Genomic DNA, 22,942 nt, shown 5'->3' on the forward strand with positions numbered 1-22,942 from the left:
GGAAAGAGGGGAAAAAGAAAATATTAGAGTCCAGTTGACAATGAAAACACAGACACAAAGTGAATTTTCCCAGTTATTCTAGTAGAGACAGTAAAATTAGCATTGTGATGATTCAGATTTGTCAGACTCTCAGGTATTTGTAGATTTAGTCTACACTCAGTAGCAATATAAGTGGGTATGAGTTTTTTTTGGCTATATATATTCTGAAAAGATCTATCAAAGGAAGTATGACTATCTTTTAAAATGATCCCAAATATAGATCTTTGAGTATGTTTTAGAAATAATGATATATCTGGCCACTAAAGTTATTAATTGAACCGAGTTACTTTATCTCAACTACCTTTATGGACTCCTGCTTTGGAAACTGCATTATTCAAAGGTCTTGGATTCACATTGAAGGAGTCAGTATTCAAAGTCCCTTTGTGAATGAACTGTGAGCTCTCATTCTGGAGATGAAAAGCAAATGAAAATTGGACTTCTGATACTTCTAAAAATCACTGGACTAGGGACCAGCAAATGGCTGGTTATGTCACCGGACTCCCACGTAGTCGACCACAATTCGAGTCCCAGACTTGGCAACTTAAACTCACACCAGGCGCGTGTGCGTGCGTGCCCAAAATCCCAAGAGGAGAATGGAGGAGAAGGGATTATGGTGTGGCCATCCTCCCTGGGGAGTGATTTCTCCCTTTCTGTCTCTCTGTCTCTATTTGTTTTTCTGGCGAGTGCACGCACCCTATAGCAGAAACCTCTCCAAAAACAAAACCAAACAAAACAACAAAAACCACTGGACTGATATCAAAACAATATAAGGTAAAACTCTAAGAACTAGAGTTCATTATTAGAACTCTGTCAGCTCCATCCAGTGTAAACCATCTGACACATTAAATGAGCTTAGAAGGTCTGAAGGTTTGATGCCATACTATCTAGTAGGTATCAGGCACTCTTAATATTTCATCTGTTTAAGATATTTTTTGTTTTGGAATATCTGGCTTTTATTTCCCCTTTCCAATAGTATCCCATTTTTTCTTCATTAGAATATCTCTTCCTCCCTGATTGTAGTTCAATGGAGAAACCAAAATCAGATTTTCCTTAACTCCAATAGGGAGGTTGTCCTCATGACCCAATCTGTTCCATTGGATGCTTCCTCTCTGACTTCAAATACAATTGGAAAGTCAAAGGAACTGACAGAGGTAGTTTTATTCCATTTGATTGAGCATAATCAGACCAGCCCTTCTGTTTCCAAATTATTACAATCTTTTCTGCTTCTGAGCCTCTAGAACTGCTTTGGTTAGGCCCCATTCCTAAAAAAAAATCTTATTCTTCAGCATCTTAACCATTTGACAAAGCCCTGATGTCTTTCCAGTAAGTTACTTTGTGCTTAATCTACCCCAAATTAAGGTAAATTTATTCATTTGATTCAAAGTCACAGACTCCTTAATGATATACAATCTCGCTTAACACCAACAGCATTCTAAGACATTACTGTCATAACCATTTTTCAGAGGAGAAAAATTTGGCAAAAAAAAAAAAAAAGTTAAATAACATGCCTACAGTCAAACAGCTAGTAACTGTTAAAACCAAGGGCTCATCTCCAGGTGTGTCTGACCCTGAGTTTCAGTGTTTTAACCTATACCATAATGACACTCATCTGTAATTCTCAAACTACTTTTTAAAAAATCATTGATGTTCCACATGCCAATCCGAGAATTTTTTATTGCTGAAATTGAATAATAGCAAGCTTGCCAATTTAGGGGAAACAATAACTTAATGGATAGAATGTTTTCAATTTTAAATTTTCCTCCCATACATTTTTCTGAAACCTTTGGTGGTTTCTACTGCTTGTCTGTGAGGCAGACAACAAAACAAATGAACAAGCAGCAAATGAATATTAATAGCAAAACTCAGAAACAACAGATCGTGCCTCCCTCAAGAGCTTGTTTTTTTTGCATGCACATGTGTTGCGATTTTATGTTGCCTACCTATAATATAGTCATTTTCTGCTAGTAAAATTGTTCCTGGTTCAAACGCTGAAATTAAGTACATCCATATTTCATAGTGTATGCAAAGAACACTATGATTTTCAAGCTGTCTGCCACCTCACGAAGTTTAAGAAAAATTACCTCAAATAAGCCTGAGACAATGGCAGCCAAACATTTTGGATAGTGTTATTTATATCACCTTTAGAAAACTCAGTTCTTTATCTAAATCCAAAACCATCAGATGTTGAGGATAAGGACCTTGGCACTTGCTGGATTCTACAAGAATAATGTCATTTGTTAGCCTAACTGCAAGACCCAGAATCCGTTTAAGGGGTTTGAAATCTCATTTTAATTCTTGGCCTAGACATGAAGTAAAATGCCTCGGGCCTTGAGAAAGGCCAGAGTATGGTATATTTATTGGCTGAGACCACAAATCTGGTTAACTTGATGGGGATTTATAGAAAAGAGATAAAGCAATGCCATATTTTGCTTTTGGCCATAGATGCATCAGGTTAATAAGACATAGGATAGTGGCCAAGCCTTCGGTTGGAATAGTGGCACGGACAGACTGGCCAGGGGTTGAGGCTTAATATAATGAGAATGGAAACTGCTCCCCTAGTTCTGCTTTCCAGTTTCTCTGACAGCGAGATCATCTACCGCTTTCCATCTCACCGTTTTCTGTTTAAAATAGCTTTCTTCCCGAATTTACAGTATGTCTGAAATGTCCTATTCTCTAAGCCAGACCAAATATAATATGTATTTGAATATATATATTTAAACCTACTTTAGGCCAGCAGTTATGGAAGGAATAAAGGATATGCTAGAGATTCTGCACACATAGAACTTAGTGCCTAGCAATAGAAAATTTCCTGCCTGGCCAGAATATGAACTATCTGCTATCTTCCCCATCCTCAATACAAAACTTTTGCTATTGGCCCAGTCCTGTAGCCTAGTGGTTAAGGGAGCCAGATCCCACATGGACAACTGTGGTTTAAATCTTGGCCCCGCTGGCTTAGAAAACATGCTGGATGCATGTATAAATATGCCCCAAAGTCTGACGAGATGGAAAAGTGGAGATGGGATTGCAGCCTGACTTAGGTCCTATTGGATGGGTGCTTTTTCCTTCTCCTCTCTGTCTGTATTTCTGGTGAATGGATGCACCCTCTGAACAATTTCTTTAAAAAAAAAGTAAAAAGAAAAACTCTTGCCATCATTTGTGGTGCCAGAGTGCTTTCTCTGGCTTGCCAGATATAGTAGTGTGAATACTGCATTACTCTGCTGACTCTGTGTGCTCATTTGAGACAACCCTGAGCTGGCATCACCTTTCCAGTATCTGTACAGGCAGTCTCAGTCTGAAAATCTCCTAGACTGTAACAGATTAGAGCTCATCAACTTAGATGGGGAAAATTTTCAAACACATATAGGTAGTGAGGCCTCAGGGAGGAGCCCAGGTATCAAGCTCTCCCCTTGAGGCATTCTTTTAAAGTGGCGAAGCTGGTTCTCATCTTTCCCTTCATGAAGCTGTATTGATTTCCATATGGTCTTTATATTTCTCTACTTTCCAGGTTCATACCACCCACAGAGTTTAAAACCCACTTCTTTGACATCTAGAGATGCCAGGGGAGTCCTTCCATCCCTCATTGCTGATCTTTATTACCACACATCACCAGGCAGTGCACTGGGCTCATTTTGTTTACTTCCGCCAGCCATTTATATTGAGATATAATCCTAGATCCTAAAAAGAGGAACACTTTATGTCCCAAGTGAATGATTCACACTCAACACTATGTTGACACATTCTATAGGATGTAAAAATCTCTGTTCCGGTGATTTCAGCTCCATCAGCATAATTTTCTTCCACATGGTACAGGTAAATCATGGTTAAATATTGAATCATTTATCAACCAGTGCTTTGTAAGCCAGATCTCATAAAATTTCAGGAATAGCTCGTGCTAACAAAGCAGTTAGCAACCAACTATTATTATCGAAATTTTCCTTCCACAATCTGTTCCTCATTTAGAGAGAAAATGCTAAGGAAATTAAAAATTTGTAAGCTTTGCCCCTTTATTGGTAACAATATAAAAAAGGCATTATGTTTTTCTTTAGAATAAAAATCTTACTTGTGAATTTTATAATAAAGGAGGAATTTGGGATCGTTGGCTCTTTTCGAAGACAGATTGTAGAACTCTGTGAAAGCTATGTATTTCAGAAACTATACACCCATCCTGAGTTCTCAGAACTTAGGTTTAAATCCACAGGAATGGCACATTGAATGAGAAAACTTTATGATTAGATGAAAGGGTTCGGTGACAACCAGGAAGTCAAACTTTAAATATTCTAGTACAGGAAAATAGTACCTGTGTGGAGATGTTCCAAAGACAAATATCTCTGCAATCAAACCTCATTTACTTCTAAAATGGTACCACCAATTGCTCTGCTAGGAAATGAAATGAAATCGAGAAGGCATTTTCCAAAGGCTTTCAACTAAAAGTATATTCCTTGCTTGGTTCTGTGTATTTACAAACAAGGGCACACAGAGAAAGCAGTTTATGAACAAAAGAGATAATGGGTTTTTTACCATCATGCTCCTTTGTCCATATTTAAGTGCCATACACCTGATTATGAAAAGAAAGATCATAATCTTGAATCTATAAAGGACATATAAAATGATGAGAGATGACCTCAGATGAAAATGAAAAAGATCCTGTATATGTGAATGGTTTGATATGATTTTAAAAGATAAGATTAAAGAACTTTAATTCCTTCACTCCGAACATTTCTCTTCCCTTAGAAATGACAAATTAATAGTGTTTCTGCAAGGAAATGGTGATATTTTCTATTTCAAGACATAGAGATCATTGTTATTTCAATGAATAGTAATGTAAGAAGCAGGTGGAATAACCAAATCTCCCATTTAGCAAGCAAAATGCCCAACCTGCACCTTCTTGACTTTGGGGGGTTGTTTTTTTGGGGGGAAAACTACCTATTTATACGCTCCCTAATACAAAATGATTGCTCTTAGGGAGTCTAAGGGAGGAAAGCAAACCCTAAGCTCTGTCCAAGAGTAGAACAAGAAGCTTCAGGCAAAACTAGGAAGTGTCTGTCATTAGGGTTATCTGACAATCCTATTAGATCCAGGATTAGGCTAGAGTCACACACGGAAACACAGCCAAGAATCTGTGATCTTTGGCAAGTTACACAGAGGTGAGAGTCTATTGAGCAGGTCCCTAAAGAGGTGATTAATTTGAAGGAAAGAAATATAAAATAGGTAGGAAGAAAATGCCAGAATCTCTTAGTAAGGATGGGGGAAGCAAATCACAAAGCTCCCATCAGGCTAGAAATCTGCACTGGAGCTGAACAAGAGGATACAGGGAAAGTCAAGGACCTGCCTCTGGGTGACCAGGCTCCTCAAGTGATTTTCTGGCATGGAGCATGAACCTTGTTTCTTAAGGAACAGGAAGAACCCAACATTGTGATTCTTGGCACTCCAAATGCCACCTGATGCTAACCTCCTGAACAACTGAGGGAAGATGCCTCCTATTTATTTCCAGCCTAAAGCCAAATTGTGTGCGAGATTCTAGGGCAAACTAGAATCAATGATAATCAAGGTTAAAAAGAGAAGGGCTGGGGGGCCAGCAGGTGGAGTGGTGGTTGGGGCTGCTGGACTCCCACATGGCCGACCTAGATTCAAGTCCTAGACCTGGCGGTTTGCTTTCTCTCTCTCTACCTCTCTCTCTGCCCTTATCTGGTCAAATTAAAAAATAAGTAAATAAATAAATAAAGTTAAATAAAATAATTCTTTAAAAAAAAAGAGAGAGAGAGAGAGATAAGGGCTGGGAAATCCAGCAGATCACTACAGTGCTCCTTTATTTACCCACACCAGTCAACTAATGGTGCTTGCCTTGGTCAATGTTCAAGAAATATTTATTTCCTTCACTAGCCCTCTTTTCAAGAGTATGACTATCCCTTCAATGGAAGAAAGTACTTAGTTTGAAGCCATTGTTTTGGACTAAGATAATGCACTAGGCCCCATCAGCCCAGACTTAAAAAACTCAAAATTTAATGACTTGTTCTAGAGTTCACCACACCAAAATGAAGCTGTTTATGTGACCTTCTGAGAAGCCAAGACAATTAAGAGATAGCAGCCACATTTTCTAAACACCCTTATTTCAATCAGCAGGATCTGAAGTTTCCTCTTAATCCTTACCACAAAAGAGAACCTGAAGTACCTTGATGTTATACTATCAGTTCTTTTTCTATCATTCTGTCTTCTTGTCCTTGCGTTACAGGGAAAGTAAGTTTGAAATCATCAACTCATTTTCTTCCTGTTTTCTTATGACTTTCTCTGCCTATAAAACCAACCTCTTCAGCCCAGCTCATTGAAACACTTATTTTATTTTATAGAATAAAGACTCCACATAGAATAAAGAACCTAATTCTAGAATCAAAAACAAAACCAATTAAGATCTTCAAACTAAATTGTCATAATTGTATTTTGGGACCAGCCTTCCCCTCTTAAAGTATGACATATAATATGAACATGTAAAATAGGCAGTTTTTCATATTTAAACAAGGGAACTGAAGCTTAGTTGCTAAATCTAGGAGTTGACTACATAAAACATACAGGAAACATATGGGCTGATTTTTAGTCATTCAATTATATCTTTGTTGATGGGACTTTCTGGCCCAAAATGTAGTATCTTTTCCATAGTTGAAAGCAGAGATGAAACTGATATGAGGTAAGTGAGGTACCTAGGGAGCAAAATATAAGGAGACTCTACCTCTCACTCACTCGTTTTTGCAAGATATCCTTAATGCACCCTTGGCATCTCCCTCATCTCACTCTAGTCCCTGCCCAGCCTGGAAGCTTGCTATTTCTTTGCTTAAGCCAAAGTATCAATCGCTGGTGCCTGTTAATTCCTAACAGAAAATAAAGCTATAGGTTAGGAGTCTAGACGATTTGAGCTATTTTTGTGGAAAACGCTTTCAATGACTTATGTTTTCTAATTCAGCTTAATGGATGAGAAAGTCATGCATGTCAGATGTATTCTTTACCCTCATTCTCTTCCCAGTGCATTGGAATATATATGGCTTCAACTCCCCAGAAGATACTTCTCTGTCAGAGTCTATTAAGGCCTATCAAAACACTACAACCTGGCATCAACATCCCTTCAATTACAGACAGAAAAAAAAAAAAAAGTTAAATAACATGCCTACAGTCAAACAGCTAGTAACTGTTAAAACCAAGGGCTCATCTCCAGGTGTGTCTGACCCTGAGTTTCAGTGTTTTAACCTATACCATAATGACACTCATCTGTAATTCTCAAACTACTTTTTAAAAAATCATTGATGTTCCACATGCCAATCCGAGAATTTTTTATTGCTGAAATTGAATAATAGCAAGCTTGCCAATTTAGGGGAAACAATAACTTAATGGATAGAATGTTTTCAATTTTAAATTTTCCTCCCATACATTTTTCTGAAACCTTTGGTGGTTTCTACTGCTTGTCTGTGAGGCAGACAACAAAACAAATGAACAAGCAGCAAATGAATATTAATAGCAAAACTCAGAAACAACAGATCGTGCCTCCCTCAAGAGCTTGTTTTTTTTGCATGCACATGTGTTGCGATTTTATGTTGCCTACCTATAATATAGTCATTTTCTGCTAGTAAAATTGTTCCTGGTTCAAACGCTGAAATTAAGTACATCCATATTTCATAGTGTATGCAAAGAACACTATGATTTTCAAGCTGTCTGCCACCTCACGAAGTTTAAGAAAAATTACCTCAAATAAGCCTGAGACAATGGCAGCCAAACATTTTGGATAGTGTTATTTATATCACCTTTAGAAAACTCAGTTCTTTATCTAAATCCAAAACCATCAGATGTTGAGGATAAGGACCTTGGCACTTGCTGGATTCTACAAGAATAATGTCATTTGTTAGCCTAACTGCAAGACCCAGAATCCGTTTAAGGGGTTTGAAATCTCATTTTAATTCTTGGCCTAGACATGAAGTAAAATGCCTCGGGCCTTGAGAAAGGCCAGAGTATGGTATATTTATTGGCTGAGACCACAAATCTGGTTAACTTGATGGGGATTTATAGAAAAGAGATAAAGCAATGCCATATTTTGCTTTTGGCCATAGATGCATCAGGTTAATAAGACATAGGATAGTGGCCAAGCCTTCGGTTGGAATAGTGGCACGGACAGACTGGCCAGGGGTTGAGGCTTAATATAATGAGAATGGAAACTGCTCCCCTAGTTCTGCTTTCCAGTTTCTCTGACAGCGAGATCATCTACCGCTTTCCATCTCACCGTTTTCTGTTTAAAATAGCTTTCTTCCCGAATTTACAGTATGTCTGAAATGTCCTATTCTCTAAGCCAGACCAAATATAATATGTATTTGAATATATATATTTAAACCTACTTTAGGCCAGCAGTTATGGAAGGAATAAAGGATATGCTAGAGATTCTGCACACATAGAACTTAGTGCCTAGCAATAGAAAATTTCCTGCCTGGCCAGAATATGAACTATCTGCTATCTTCCCCATCCTCAATACAAAACTTTTGCTATTGGCCCAGTCCTGTAGCCTAGTGGTTAAGGGAGCCAGATCCCACATGGACAACTGTGGTTTAAATCTTGGCCCCGCTGGCTTAGAAAACATGCTGGATGCATGTATAAATATGCCCCAAAGTCTGACGAGATGGAAAAGTGGAGATGGGATTGCAGCCTGACTTAGGTCCTATTGGATGGGTGCTTTTTCCTTCTCCTCTCTGTCTGTATTTCTGGTGAATGGATGCACCCTCTGAACAATTTCTTTAAAAAAAAAGTAAAAAGAAAAACTCTTGCCATCATTTGTGGTGCCAGAGTGCTTTCTCTGGCTTGCCAGATATAGTAGTGTGAATACTGCATTACTCTGCTGACTCTGTGTGCTCATTTGAGACAACCCTGAGCTGGCATCACCTTTCCAGTATCTGTACAGGCAGTCTCAGTCTGAAAATCTCCTAGACTGTAACAGATTAGAGCTCATCAACTTAGATGGGGAAAATTTTCAAACACATATAGGTAGTGAGGCCTCAGGGAGGAGCCCAGGTATCAAGCTCTCCCCTTGAGGCATTCTTTTAAAGTGGCGAAGCTGGTTCTCATCTTTCCCTTCATGAAGCTGTATTGATTTCCATATGGTCTTTATATTTCTCTACTTTCCAGGTTCATACCACCCACAGAGTTTAAAACCCACTTCTTTGACATCTAGAGATGCCAGGGGAGTCCTTCCATCCCTCATTGCTGATCTTTATTACCACACATCACCAGGCAGTGCACTGGGCTCATTTTGTTTACTTCCGCCAGCCATTTATATTGAGATATAATCCTAGATCCTAAAAAGAGGAACACTTTATGTCCCAAGTGAATGATTCACACTCAACACTATGTTGACACATTCTATAGGATGTAAAAATCTCTGTTCCGGTGATTTCAGCTCCATCAGCATAATTTTCTTCCACATGGTACAGGTAAATCATGGTTAAATATTGAATCATTTATCAACCAGTGCTTTGTAAGCCAGATCTCATAAAATTTCAGGAATAGCTCGTGCTAACAAAGCAGTTAGCAACCAACTATTATTATCGAAATTTTCCTTCCACAATCTGTTCCTCATTTAGAGAGAAAATGCTAAGGAAATTAAAAATTTGTAAGCTTTGCCCCTTTATTGGTAACAATATAAAAAAGGCATTATGTTTTTCTTTAGAATAAAAATCTTACTTGTGAATTTTATAATAAAGGAGGAATTTGGGATCGTTGGCTCTTTTCGAAGACAGATTGTAGAACTCTGTGAAAGCTATGTATTTCAGAAACTATACACCCATCCTGAGTTCTCAGAACTTAGGTTTAAATCCACAGGAATGGCACATTGAATGAGAAAACTTTATGATTAGATGAAAGGGTTCGGTGACAACCAGGAAGTCAAACTTTAAATATTCTAGTACAGGAAAATAGTACCTGTGTGGAGATGTTCCAAAGACAAATATCTCTGCAATCAAACCTCATTTACTTCTAAAATGGTACCACCAATTGCTCTGCTAGGAAATGAAATGAAATCGAGAAGGCATTTTCCAAAGGCTTTCAACTAAAAGTATATTCCTTGCTTGGTTCTGTGTATTTACAAACAAGGGCACACAGAGAAAGCAGTTTATGAACAAAAGAGATAATGGGTTTTTTACCATCATGCTCCTTTGTCCATATTTAAGTGCCATACACCTGATTATGAAAAGAAAGATCATAATCTTGAATCTATAAAGGACATATAAAATGATGAGAGATGACCTCAGATGAAAATGAAAAAGATCCTGTATATGTGAATGGTTTGATATGATTTTAAAAGATAAGATTAAAGAACTTTAATTCCTTCACTCCGAACATTTCTCTTCCCTTAGAAATGACAAATTAATAGTGTTTCTGCAAGGAAATGGTGATATTTTCTATTTCAAGACATAGAGATCATTGTTATTTCAATGAATAGTAATGTAAGAAGCAGGTGGAATAACCAAATCTCCCATTTAGCAAGCAAAATGCCCAACCTGCACCTTCTTGACTTTGGGGGGTTGTTTTTTTGGGGGGAAAACTACCTATTTATACGCTCCCTAATACAAAATGATTGCTCTTAGGGAGTCTAAGGGAGGAAAGCAAACCCTAAGCTCTGTCCAAGAGTAGAACAAGAAGCTTCAGGCAAAACTAGGAAGTGTCTGTCATTAGGGTTATCTGACAATCCTATTAGATCCAGGATTAGGCTAGAGTCACACGGAAACACAGCCAAGAATCTGTGATCTTTGGCAAGTTACACAGAGGTGAGAGTCTATTGAGCAGGTCCCTAAAGAGGTGATTAATTTGAAGGAAAGAAATATAAAATAGGTAGGAAGAAAATGCCAGAATCTCTTAGTAAGGATGGGGGAAGCAAATCACAAAGCTCCCATCAGGCTAGAAATCTGCACTGGAGCTGAACAAGAGGATACAGGGAAAGTCAAGGACCTGCCTCTGGGTGACCAGGCTCCTCAAGTGATTTTCTGGCATGGAGCATGAACCTTGTTTCTTAAGGAACAGGAAGAACCCAACATTGTGATTCTTGGCACTCCAAATGCCACCTGATGCTAACCTCCTGAACAACTGAGGGAAGATGCCTCCTATTTATTTCCAGCCTAAAGCCAAATTGTGTGCGAGATTCTAGGGCAAACTAGAATCAATGATAATCAAGGTTAAAAAGAGAAGGGCTGGGGGGCCAGCAGGTGGAGTGGTGGTTGGGGCTGCTGGACTCCCACATGGCCGACCTAGATTCAAGTCCTAGACCTGGCGGTTTGCTTTCTCTCTCTCTACCTCTCTCTCTGCCCTTATCTGGTCAAATTAAAAAATAAGTAAATAAATAAATAAAGTTAAATAAAATAATTCTTTAAAAAAAAAGAGAGAGAGAGAGAGATAAGGGCTGGGAAATCCAGCAGATCACTACAGTGCTCCTTTATTTACCCACACCAGTCAACTAATGGTGCTTGCCTTGGTCAATGTTCAAGAAATATTTATTTCCTTCACTAGCCCTCTTTTCAAGAGTATGACTATCCCTTCAATGGAAGAAAGTACTTAGTTTGAAGCCATTGTTTTGGACTAAGATAATGCACTAGGCCCCATCAGCCCAGACTTAAAAAACTCAAAATTTAATGACTTGTTCTAGAGTTCACCACACCAAAATGAAGCTGTTTATGTGACCTTCTGAGAAGCCAAGACAATTAAGAGATAGCAGCCACATTTTCTAAACACCCTTATTTCAATCAGCAGGATCTGAAGTTTCCTCTTAATCCTTACCACAAAAGAGAACCTGAAGTACCTTGATGTTATACTATCAGTTCTTTTTCTATCATTCTGTCTTCTTGTCCTTGCGTTACAGGGAAAGTAAGTTTGAAATCATCAACTCATTTTCTTCCTGTTTTCTTATGACTTTCTCTGCCTATAAAACCAACCTCTTCAGCCCAGCTCATTGAAACACTTATTTTATTTTATAGAATAAAGACTCCACATAGAATAAAGAACCTAATTCTAGAATCAAAAACAAAACCAATTAAGATCTTCAAACTAAATTGTCATAATTGTATTTTGGGACCAGCCTTCCCCTCTTAAAGTATGACATATAATATGAACATGTAAAATAGGCAGTTTTTCATATTTAAACAAGGGAACTGAAGCTTAGTTGCTAAATCTAGGAGTTGACTACATAAAACATACAGGAAACATATGGGCTGATTTTTAGTCATTCAATTATATCTTTGTTGATGGGACTTTCTGGCCCAAAATGTAGTATCTTTTCCATAGTTGAAAGCAGAGATGAAACTGATATGAGGTAAGTGAGGTACCTAGGGAGCAAAATATAAGGAGACTCTACCTCTCACTCACTCGTTTTTGCAAGATATCCTTAATGCACCCTTGGCATCTCCCTCATCTCACTCTAGTCCCTGCCCAGCCTGGAAGCTTGCTATTTCTTTGCTTAAGCCAAAGTATCAATCGCTGGTGCCTGTTAATTCCTAACAGAAAATAAAGCTATAGGTTAGGAGTCTAGACGATTTGAGCTATTTTTGTGGAAAACGCTTTCAATGACTTATGTTTTCTAATTCAGCTTAATGGATGAGAAAGTCATGCATGTCAGATGTATTCTTTACCCTCATTCTCTTCCCAGTGCATTGGAATATATATGGCTTCAACTCCCCAGAAGATACTTCTCTGTCAGAGTCTATTAAGGCCTATCAAAACACTACAACCTGGCATCAACATCCCTTCAATTACAGACAGCCTCTTGCTTTCTACTGGACAGGAATACAGGCTCAAGTTTCTGATATGGTTTGACTCAATTTTCTTTATCTGCCTTAAGGCACTGTAAAATTATTGCTTCTTTTTAAAAACATCTCCACTGTATATCCTTTCTCTTTTCCCAATCTTCACTCTTTTTACAATTATAACCAACAAGGAGGTAGCAGAATTAACTGATAATGTATCTGTCACCCTCACCTTAATCCAGGAAAGAAATGTGGAGGTCAGAGAAATCTAAAATATTTGGGATAGGACCATCCATCACAGTGGTCTAAACAGAGGTACTCTTAAGTAATATATATATACCATATGAGCTGGTAAAAAGTCTAAGAGAAAGACAGAATGTTACTTTAGTAAAAATTTGGGTAGGATTTATAATTTTAGAAAGAGCAAAACTATTTCAATGAAAGGAATAGTGGTGTCTTACGTGAGAATGTGTGTCTTAGAAGAAATTTTTCATTGTGGTAAGAGTGTTGCCTTTCAGCTATTCCAGAGAAATCTAGCCAAAGCTATTTCTGGTGGAAGATCAAACTTAGGTTAAAATAAATACCATCTCCTTCACATATACCATCAAAAGAAAGTTCACTTTCTGATATCAGAAGGAATCTAGGAAGAAAATTATTCCAGAGCTCACCATTTAACATCAGCGTTAAGGGCTTGCTTGGGCCTGGTGATTAAGGTGGTGGATACCACATGGCCAACTGCATGGTCTAAGTCCCAGACCCAGTGGCTGAGCAAATATGCTGGGCATGTGTGTGCAAGTACCCAAAGTTCTGAAAAGAGTTGGAGGTGGAGGAGAAGGAATTGCTCATGACTGTTCTCCATGGAGTGCTTTCACCTCTTCCCCCTCTGCCTCTCTCCAGTGAGCACACATACCCTCTAGCAAAAAAAAACAGGAAGCAAAATCAAGGTAAAGACTATGGCATTTAAAATAATGTAAGGCTTCTAGAAGCATTCATTAGAAAAAAAGAAAGTAGAACTGGGGGGAAATGGCAGTTAGAGAAGAAAAGGCTCATTCATCTGGGACACATTCTGAACCTGGCCTTCAAGGTGTTGGTTCCGCTATGGCATGAAGGAACTGGTTCACTGAATTAGGTTGCAACTAAACATCTCCTGACTCAACCTCCCTGGTGCCCTTACTTGAACCTGTTATAAACAGGTCAGCTTAAACCCTAATTGTGGTTGAACACGTATTTAATTTTTGTACAATGTGTATAGGGATACACAAAAAGGAGCAGTTTCTGCTTCCTGGTCATCATGCCCACCACTCTGAAATGATGACAAGCAGATGACTTCTCAGTGTGATAAACTATGGTTTGGTTTCCTGACCTTCCTCTGTAGTTTACACCTTCCATATAAAATAGCAAGAGTCATTCTTATGAAAGAAAGAAAGGAGGAGTCTGGCTATTAGCATTATTCTGCTAACTGAGACGCAGAAGAAGGAGAGAGACTTCAGAGTGGTCATGGAATGGAGAAAATACCCTGGAGGCCCTCAGATCCAAAACAGAACACAGACTAACAGTAGTTACAAGGTCAACTTTGATTAAGAGGCAGCAAACCAAGAGCTGAGAAACGGCAAACCTATGCTTTGTTATTTGAGATCAAATGTTTTTGCCTTCCCTCTTTTAACATCTCCTCTTTCTGTGTCTTCAGCAAATAAACTATATTTGGTTGAGAAATAGATTTACAAACAAACCATCTTTCTATTTGGATACATAGTCAGATAAAGAAAAGGTTTTAGTTTTCAAAAAAAAAAAAATCCTGTACAGAAAATGCATACAAATGCTTGCAGCTGTCACTATCACAACTTAGAGAAAATGCAGATGGTATAAAATAATATTCACAAATGGCTAATAGAATTTTAATAGCTACAAGAAAGAAGAGACAATGAAGGCACTGAATCTGTTTAGGATGTGAAGAAAATGAGATGGTCCCAGGAAGAGTCCAAAGGCAGAGCAATCCTTGATTTTCCTGTGTTTAGAAGTGGCACTCCCTGGTGCATTGATTTATGTGAGGATTAGGCAGCAATCATAGTCTCTAGACTAGCCTGGAAGGCATGTGCATAAAGTATGATATTTCCAATATGCAAATGTCATGTATGATGAATGAAATGCTCAGTATGTCTCGAGGACACCCAGATGTTAACCAGCCACTGCTTCCATGCTGCAAATGGGAAAAGAACTTGGAGCAAAGGTATCTTTCCATAGCTAATTGATTTTTAAAAAAATAACATGGATTTTGAGTCTAAATACCAGTCCCTAAAGCATACGTCATTCTACTTATGTTAGCTTTGTGTGGTTCTAGGTATTTTTTTCTAGTAATAGTAACTGTCAAAATTGGGGATTAAGCCATGGAAGTCCAGGTCAACTTATAGGCATAGAGCACATATAAGGCAAACTCACAGGGCACTCGAAGGTTGACTAAAGAGTAAATAGCAAGAGGTAAGTTTCAGAGTATAAAGAAAATGCATAAATTATTCTGCAGGGGAAAATGAATGTTGGAAGCATCTCAGTCAAAGTTCACAGTTGAGTCCAAGCCCCAGGATGATTCTTCAGAAGAACAAGGACAATAGGTCAATAAAAGATAGAGGTGCCCAAAAGAAAAAAAGATCAACATCTAGATGATTTGGTAGTAAGTACTAAAGGTAGACAGGTCCAGGAACAAAAACCTATTCTCCGGGCAGAGATTCTATCATTGCAGTAGGAGGACAGAATCTAGCCAGTGCATATTTGAGAATTCAGAGCAAGACCAGGAGCATACTAGCTCAGGGCTAAGTTGAGTTAGCTTGTAGATCTAGGTATCTTTTTCTCTGCTAAAAGGAGTTCTAGGGTCTTAGGAATCTAAGAAAGAGTTGTTTCCAAGTATACCAAATAGAGAGACAGGACGTACAGATTCCGGCTGATTGTACACTTAGCACTACCTAACGCTTTGTGGAAGTTCAAAATGGTATGGTAAATTGCATATCTTAGTTTTTATGTGTGGTGGCATAGTTGGTAATAAGCTGAACTGCACTGTGGCCACATAGCCAACCATGGGTTTGAAATATTAAATGACAATACTTTGGATATGTTGGACTAAATAAAATAAGCTAGCTAAATTTATTTTACCTGTTTCTCTTTTACTTTTACTAGTGGGGCTACGGACAATTTAAAGTTTTAGATGTAGCATGTACTACATTTTCTTTTTTTTTTAATTTCATTTTCTTTTATACACTTAATCACATTATTTAGCTTACAGAGTGAATATTCCAGCATGTGAACATTTCTCCCTAGTCCAGTTGATAAAACTATAGAGTATCTTCAACAGATATTACCACATTTCTTTGTCCCATTAATGCTTTTTGTCTCCCCATTTTTCTTCTACATGTCCTTCCTCAGACCCTACTCTTTCACACATACTATATCTTGTATTTACGTACATTTAGTGTGTTTCTAAATCCTTTAGTCAATCAGTTTCAGTCATAGAGTGCAGACACTCAGTATATATTAAGTGGGGACATACAATGCCTTTCCTTCATAGCCTGGCTTGCTTCACTCAGCAGTAAATCTTACATCTTCATCCACTTTCTGTCAAAAGCCAGGGTTTCGTTGTGTGTTTTTTTATGGCTGAATAGTATTCCATAGAGTATATGTGCCACAGTTTTTCGATCCATTCATCTGTTTGTGGCATTTGGGTCGGTTCCATGTCTTAGCAATTGTGAATAGTGCCTCAATAAACATCAGTGTGCAAGCACTTTTTGGATTAAGAATTCTTCTGTCCCTTGGGTAAATACCAAGGAGTGGAATTGCTGGATCATATAGTAATTCTATTTGTAGATTTTTGAGGAATCTCCAAATTGTTCTCCACAGTGGTTGGACCAATTTACATTCCCACCAGCAGTGTACGAGAGTTCCCCTTTCACCACAGCCCCACCAGCATTTATCATTTTTTGTTTTTTGAATCTTACTCATTCTGACTGGGGTTAGGTCGTATCTCATTGTTGTTTTGATCTGCACTTCACTTACAATGAGGGATGTTGAGCATTTTTTCATATGCTTTTTAGCTATTTGCATGTCATCTTTAGAGAGTGGTTTCTTCAACTCATTCTCCCATCTTTTAATAGGGTTGATTATCTTTTTTTGGAACAGCTGCTTGAGTTCCTTGTGTATTCTGGTTATCAGTCCCCATTCTGAGGGCTGTTGATTCACACTAATTTCTGTGTCTTTTGCCATGCAGAAACTTCTTAGTCTAATGTAATACCATTTGTCTATTTTGGAGATTATCGACTGTGATTTGGGGATCTTATTTAAGAAGTCTTTTCCTACCCTAATGTCTCCTAGAGTTTCCCCAGCATTTTCTAGGAACAGTTTTATAGTTTGAAGTTTTAGATTTAGATCTTTGATCCACTGTGACTTGATTTTTGTCAAAGGTGAGAGTCAGGGGTTCAGAATATACTCCATTTTCTATTGAATAATGCTACTCTAAAAAGAAATCAGAATTTGACGATCTGTGTTGTTCTCCTTCATATGTGGTTCAATCCACATATCATCACTATTCAGAGAGTAGATAAGTACAGAAATTGAGAGAAAGGATCTAGAAGCTTTTTCTAAAGATCAATTTGACATTAGCATGACATCCAAATGCGTGATGTTTTATTTTCCACAAATGTCAGGTTATTACAAAGTGGGAGAAACACTGTTTTATTCCACCATAGATACTTTGAAGAACATTGAGGATTTATCACAGGACTGGACTTCAGTGGGCCAGGGGAAGCTGTCACAGGCTTTAGAAAACTTGGGGATCTTGGAAGCAGCTTTTCAGAGGTTGGTTAAGTGTTCTCCAAGGGGAAATATGCTTCTGAAGCCATGTAAAGAAAAAAAATAGATTAGGAGCACTGGAAATGCATGGTTAGTGAGGTTGACAGATGCCAAACTGAAATAATACAGGATCCAGTTGGCCCCAAACAATGGAATACCTGCTTTTCAAGGCAAAATTTCAAAATTTCATGCTTCACTGGCCCAGGATAGACATATTTGCAATCATCTCCTGTCTCCCCACCTTATAGTTTTGCTTTCCATAGTTTCAGTTACCCACGGTCACCATAGTTGGAAAATAGAAGAGTATAGTACAACTTGTGCTTTTAAAGACAGAGAGAGGCCACATCACATACTTTTTATCATAGTATGTTGTTGTAGGTATTATATTTTATTTCTAATGATTGTTATTCATTTCTTATCATGCCCAATTTATAAATTAAACTTCATTCTAGGTATGTATGTATATATACTAAAAAAAAATACATATAAGGCTTGACATTATTCATAGTTTTAGGCATCCACTAAAACCCTGCTCTTGGAACATGTCTTTCATGGGAAAGGGGAGACTACTTTAGTCACTTGTTCATCTATTCAATAAATATTTATTGAGTAGTTACTATGTTCCAGGGATCTGCTAGGTGCTGCTGGAACCACAAGAATAAGTACATTGCAGCTGCCCAGAGGAATAGACAATGTGGTACTTTATATCACAAACCCATGACTTGTGGGCCTGCCTGAACACATAGCATATGGCTACCATTAGCCAAATGCCCTGAAGTTTCTCTCTTCTGGATCTTAGGAAAAGGATAGTCGATGCTACTGTCCTCATAGATAGCTTCTAGTAGGAAAGAGGCAATGAATTTAAAGAAAAAAAAAAAAACAAAAAAAACAGTAGTTTCAGATTCAGGTAGAACTAGGTTTGAATCCCAGCTTCTTTGCTTGTAATATGGCCTTGGGCTCCAGTTCCTATTCTCTAGGGTTGGAGACAGATATACCTACTCAAGGGCTATTGCACGTGTTAAATACAATATTGTAAATGAAGCACCAGGTCCATTGCCAATGTTCAACAATGGTAAATTTTACATGTAACATTACTTAGAACAAGAGTTTTCTGAGTTTTCTATAAGGCTATCACTATAGGTAGGGTTAAGTGGACCTTGTTCTGAAGATTGGAAAGTAACAGGGTCAGGGTACTTGACAAACCATTGATGAAACAGAGGGCTGACACATTTTCAGGCTAGAGTGAGCAAAAACTTATTTTATTTCAATTGGATGTCAGATAGATAAAAATGAGTATGTTCAGTCACTAAGGGTCTTGAGTTGGTGTTGTCAGGGCTCAGAACATGTTACTCCAAATATGGCACCTTGGCATAGTCAACATTTTAAGCTAAAGGAATATGAGAAAACTGCAGACATGCTAAGTTCTCGCTGATGTTTTCTTACCCATCTCTGAAGCAGGTCATAAAATCTAGAAAGGAATTTTGGCCTTTCACTGAAGCAGGTCTCCCCTTTGTGAGAGGTCCCCTTCCCATACCTGAAAGAAAGGAATATCCTTTCTGTGAAGATAAAATATCACAGCAAAGAATGTGAAGAAAAGGACCTTGCTAAGGCCTCAGTTCATTACCATTAGATCTTTTCTTTTGTCCAGTCATACCATGACTCTTTGTCTTATCTCTAAAAACACATTACATCTAATTATTTTGTAAAGTCTTCAATTTTTTATGAAGGTTCCCACACCATGTAAAACTTACATATAATAAATGTGTATCCTTTTCACCTGTTAACCTGTGTCAGCTCTCCTTTCAGACCCAGCCAGGAATCTGAAGAGAGTTGAAGAAAATCTTTCCCCACCCTACAGAGACTATGAGAAGTTAAAAGTGCCCCAGACCAGTTCACTAGCATACCACAAAATTGCAGGTGAGTTGCAAAGGCTAGCACATTACAGCCCACAATAATAGATAGCCTGAGGTAGTGGATGTGCAAGTGCTTCAGGAAGTGAAAAGGAACCCTTACTATTGATAAGTGCTGTCTGTCTATAAAGACTTGGACTGGAAAAAAACAGGCAGAATGCAAGTTTAAGACCGTGATTTACACAGAGCCAGACAAATGGGTGGTTCCTCCTCAAAGAAGTTGACATCTGATTAGTTTTGAGCATGATGTCAACCCAGACTCAGAGTGGACAGCTGCCAGTCCTGGCCCAAAAGCCAGCTGATACGGTGTAACATCAGTCATTTAGTGAAACAGACACAGAAGCTGGGGGATATGACAGGTTCCACTGCATCAATAGCTTCTACTTAAACAAAAACAAAATGAAGTGTCTTGGCATTTTTCTTGCAGCGTTGGGCAGTTGTCTGGGGGGGGGGGGCACACTCAATCCCATTGACAACGTCTTTAAAAACACACTATCGTGGATCATCACATCTTTATGCAAATGTGGCGGCAGTCTCCAGAGCTATAATTGATGTGTATTCAGTGAGAAGGAGAGTGTGTGTGTGTGTGTGTGTGTGTGTGTGTGTGTGTAATCAGTCGTGCCAAAAGAAGCACTGTAACCAAGAGGCTTTATTATTTTTTTTGGTACAATTACAGTTATTAACTGGATTTACAGAAATTAAGATGAGAAAACCGTATTATATGACTCTGTCACTAGAGAGCTACAGTAAGAAGGATGCCTCTTTGCAGCTGTACGCTGACATCCTCAGTATCAGCTGATTCAACTCTCTTGACTAATAATGATCCATACTCTGAATAAAGGGCTTTTTAAAAATCCTCCCAAATGGTTCATTCAATTAATCACAAATTTGATTAACTTTTTATTTTTTTTTAACTAGATTAACTGAATTTACGTAACAGTAGTGGAACTATGAGCGTGTGTGTATAGACTTGATGCTTTGAGTGTAGAAGTACAGTCATGCCAGGTGTATGTGTGTGCATGCCCAAAATCCTTAGAGAAGAGTGAAAGAGAACAGATTGTGGTGTGGTCATTCCCTTTGGGGGAATGTGAATTTTTACTTTCCTGCTCACTGTCTCTCAGTATTTTTCTGGCAAGTGCATGTGCCTTATGGTAAAAATCTTAAAAAAATTAAATATATGCCTGGCTGCAAAGTTTTCTGGGAAAATTATACAGAAAAGCAGAGTGCTCTTTCAAAATAAGCTTTGGGTGATCAATATGAATGTAATGCAAATTGTATGGTATAGCTTGCAGGACAGTGCCATACCGGTAAACAGATCTATGAGAACTAGTTAGTTTAGGGGAGACTGGATTTTTAAATTTTAATGTATTTTATTTATTTATTCACTTATTTCTCTCAGGGGGTCTAAAGTAGGGCTCAGGCATCCACATTTTTTTTTGAGAGTTTTTTGCTATAGGGCGCGTGTGCTCGCCAGACAGACAGAGAGAGACATAGAGACAGAAAGTGAGAAATCATCCCCCAGGGGTAATAGTCATGCCGCAATCTCTTCTCCTCCATTCTCCTCTTGGGATCTTGGGCACGCACACACACGTGCCTGGCATAAGTTCTAAGCCACCGGGTCCGGGACGCGAACCGCGGTCGACTACGTGGGAATCCAGTGACATAGCCATTATGCTAACTGCTGGTTCAGGCATCCACATTTTTAATAAGCTCTGTAGGTGATTATGATTTACATTAGAGACTGTCATACACAAACACACACAAAAAGTATACACATCCACCATTATAAGAAAAATATAATTTTGTTAGAAAAAAATGTTAAGTAATTACAAAGACGACGATCACCTACAATTCTACCATCCTAATCTACTCTCTTGTAGCATTTCAGAATCCTTCTGGATTTTTTTCCCCTTATGTACATGGATTGTTGCTCTTTTATAAACAGATTTATAATCATGAGATTTAGATCTACTAAATTTTAAATGAAATTTAAGGTGGAGTCTCTAGTGACTATCTTTGTGAGGTTCTTTTCTACCTAATACACCTGCCAACTAGCAGTATCTCTCTCTTCCCTTGACACTGTAGCCAAATCACCATCTGGATTCAGTCTGAAATTAAACTCAGGGCACCTCACTACCTTTGTATCAATTCAATTGTTCTCCTGGTAAGTCAGAAAGGCCTGAACTTAAACTAGAAACATAGGAGAGGGGTGGAGATCTTAATGTGGATTTATCCACATTTTCCATTGTAATTTCCATGTTTATATATATATGAGAAGAGATATCAAAGCACTGCTTGGAATTTCTTGCCTCCCAGGGGTTCATGAATCTCTCTCTCTTTCACTTACACTGCAGGGATATTAAACACATTATTCTGTTTTGATTGAACGCCAGCAAAATTAAATTCCATCTTTCCATCTGTGGCACCATACAGGGATCATTGCCTTATGGAAAAGGGGAAAGAGACAATGGAAGAGGGACCCCTTCAGGACACTCAGGAACATGCCATGCTCTGCGAGACAAGACGAATTTTCCCTTTTATGGCACAAATCTCAACATCTGCTCTGCCTTTACCTCCCAGACATCTTGACAGGTGTAGTTGTCTTTAAAACATTGCTAGGAAGCAACATATGGACTGTCAACAGTGAAGAAAGGATAAAACCATGTGGGAGCAGGGATAGGGGGCTGTATTTCTGATCTTTCAGCCTTATTACTATTTTTAATTTTGGCTTTAATTTCTCCAGGCTCTCTTGGGTGTCCATATCTCACTGTCCCATCAACAAGCTTGGCACAGAATTCTGATTTTCACTCTTGCCTTTTCCAACTGTTTCGCACCATTTAGCCCCCCTCCCTCCATATTTCCCCACCCCAGGGAGAGGAAAGTTAAATGATGTTAATCTGCCAAATATTTCTGATCATTAGAAAGCCATAAAAATTAACATAACCATCAGAGGAAATTAATTGCCAAAGAAGACAAGGTTAGAGCAGGATAGTGAAGGAAGGGGGGTGAGGAGGCAGGCAGAAGGGGGCTTTGTTTCTCCTTTGTGGTTTTGAAAGAGGGGTTACAGCTGGAGGACACCAAAGAGGCTAAGTGCAGATCTGCTTCCCCCACACTTAATTATGAGAACAGCTCCAGAATATAAAGTGATGTGTTGGTGAAAGACTAGCCAGGGATTCCCTGATTCCTTTCTTGTCCTCCTTCTCCCCTCTCCTCTGGGGGACATTTTTAGTTATTTTTTAATTCTAGTTCAAAATAGAGGGGCAGGGGGAAAGAAGCCTATGCAGGCCTCCTGCAGGAAACACCATTAATAATTAATACCCAATAATAATCAAATCCATGGGAGACTCGTTACAAGTAAAGTCTTGACAGACACACCGATGGATGCCGTAGCTTTATTTCTTCATCAGCTTG

General features: G+C 38.4%; 1 long non-coding RNA gene across 3 annotated transcripts in view; it reads right to left on the reverse strand.

The window, feature by feature from the left end:
- Positions 1–17,569: 17,569 nt before the first annotated feature.
- The window catches only part of LOC102499253 (uncharacterized), a 99,033-nt gene continuing 93,660 nt past the window's right edge, over positions 17,570–22,942 (reverse strand). For 2 of the 3 annotated variants that reach the window (XR_001371189.1, XR_336134.1), the window contains 2 exons: positions 19,065–19,155; positions 17,570–17,661 (listed from right to left, as the gene is read on the reverse strand). This is a non-coding gene — a long non-coding RNA (uncharacterized LOC102499253). The remainder of the gene's footprint in view (positions 17,662–19,064; positions 19,156–22,942) is intronic. The other variant, XR_001371191.1, reaches the window with a different exon arrangement.

Source organism: Tupaia chinensis, unplaced genomic scaffold (genome assembly GCF_000334495.1).
Source record: "Tupaia chinensis unplaced genomic scaffold, TupChi_1.0 Scaffold000627_1, whole genome shotgun sequence".
Lineage (NCBI taxonomy): Eukaryota > Metazoa > Chordata > Mammalia > Scandentia > Tupaiidae > Tupaia > Tupaia belangeri.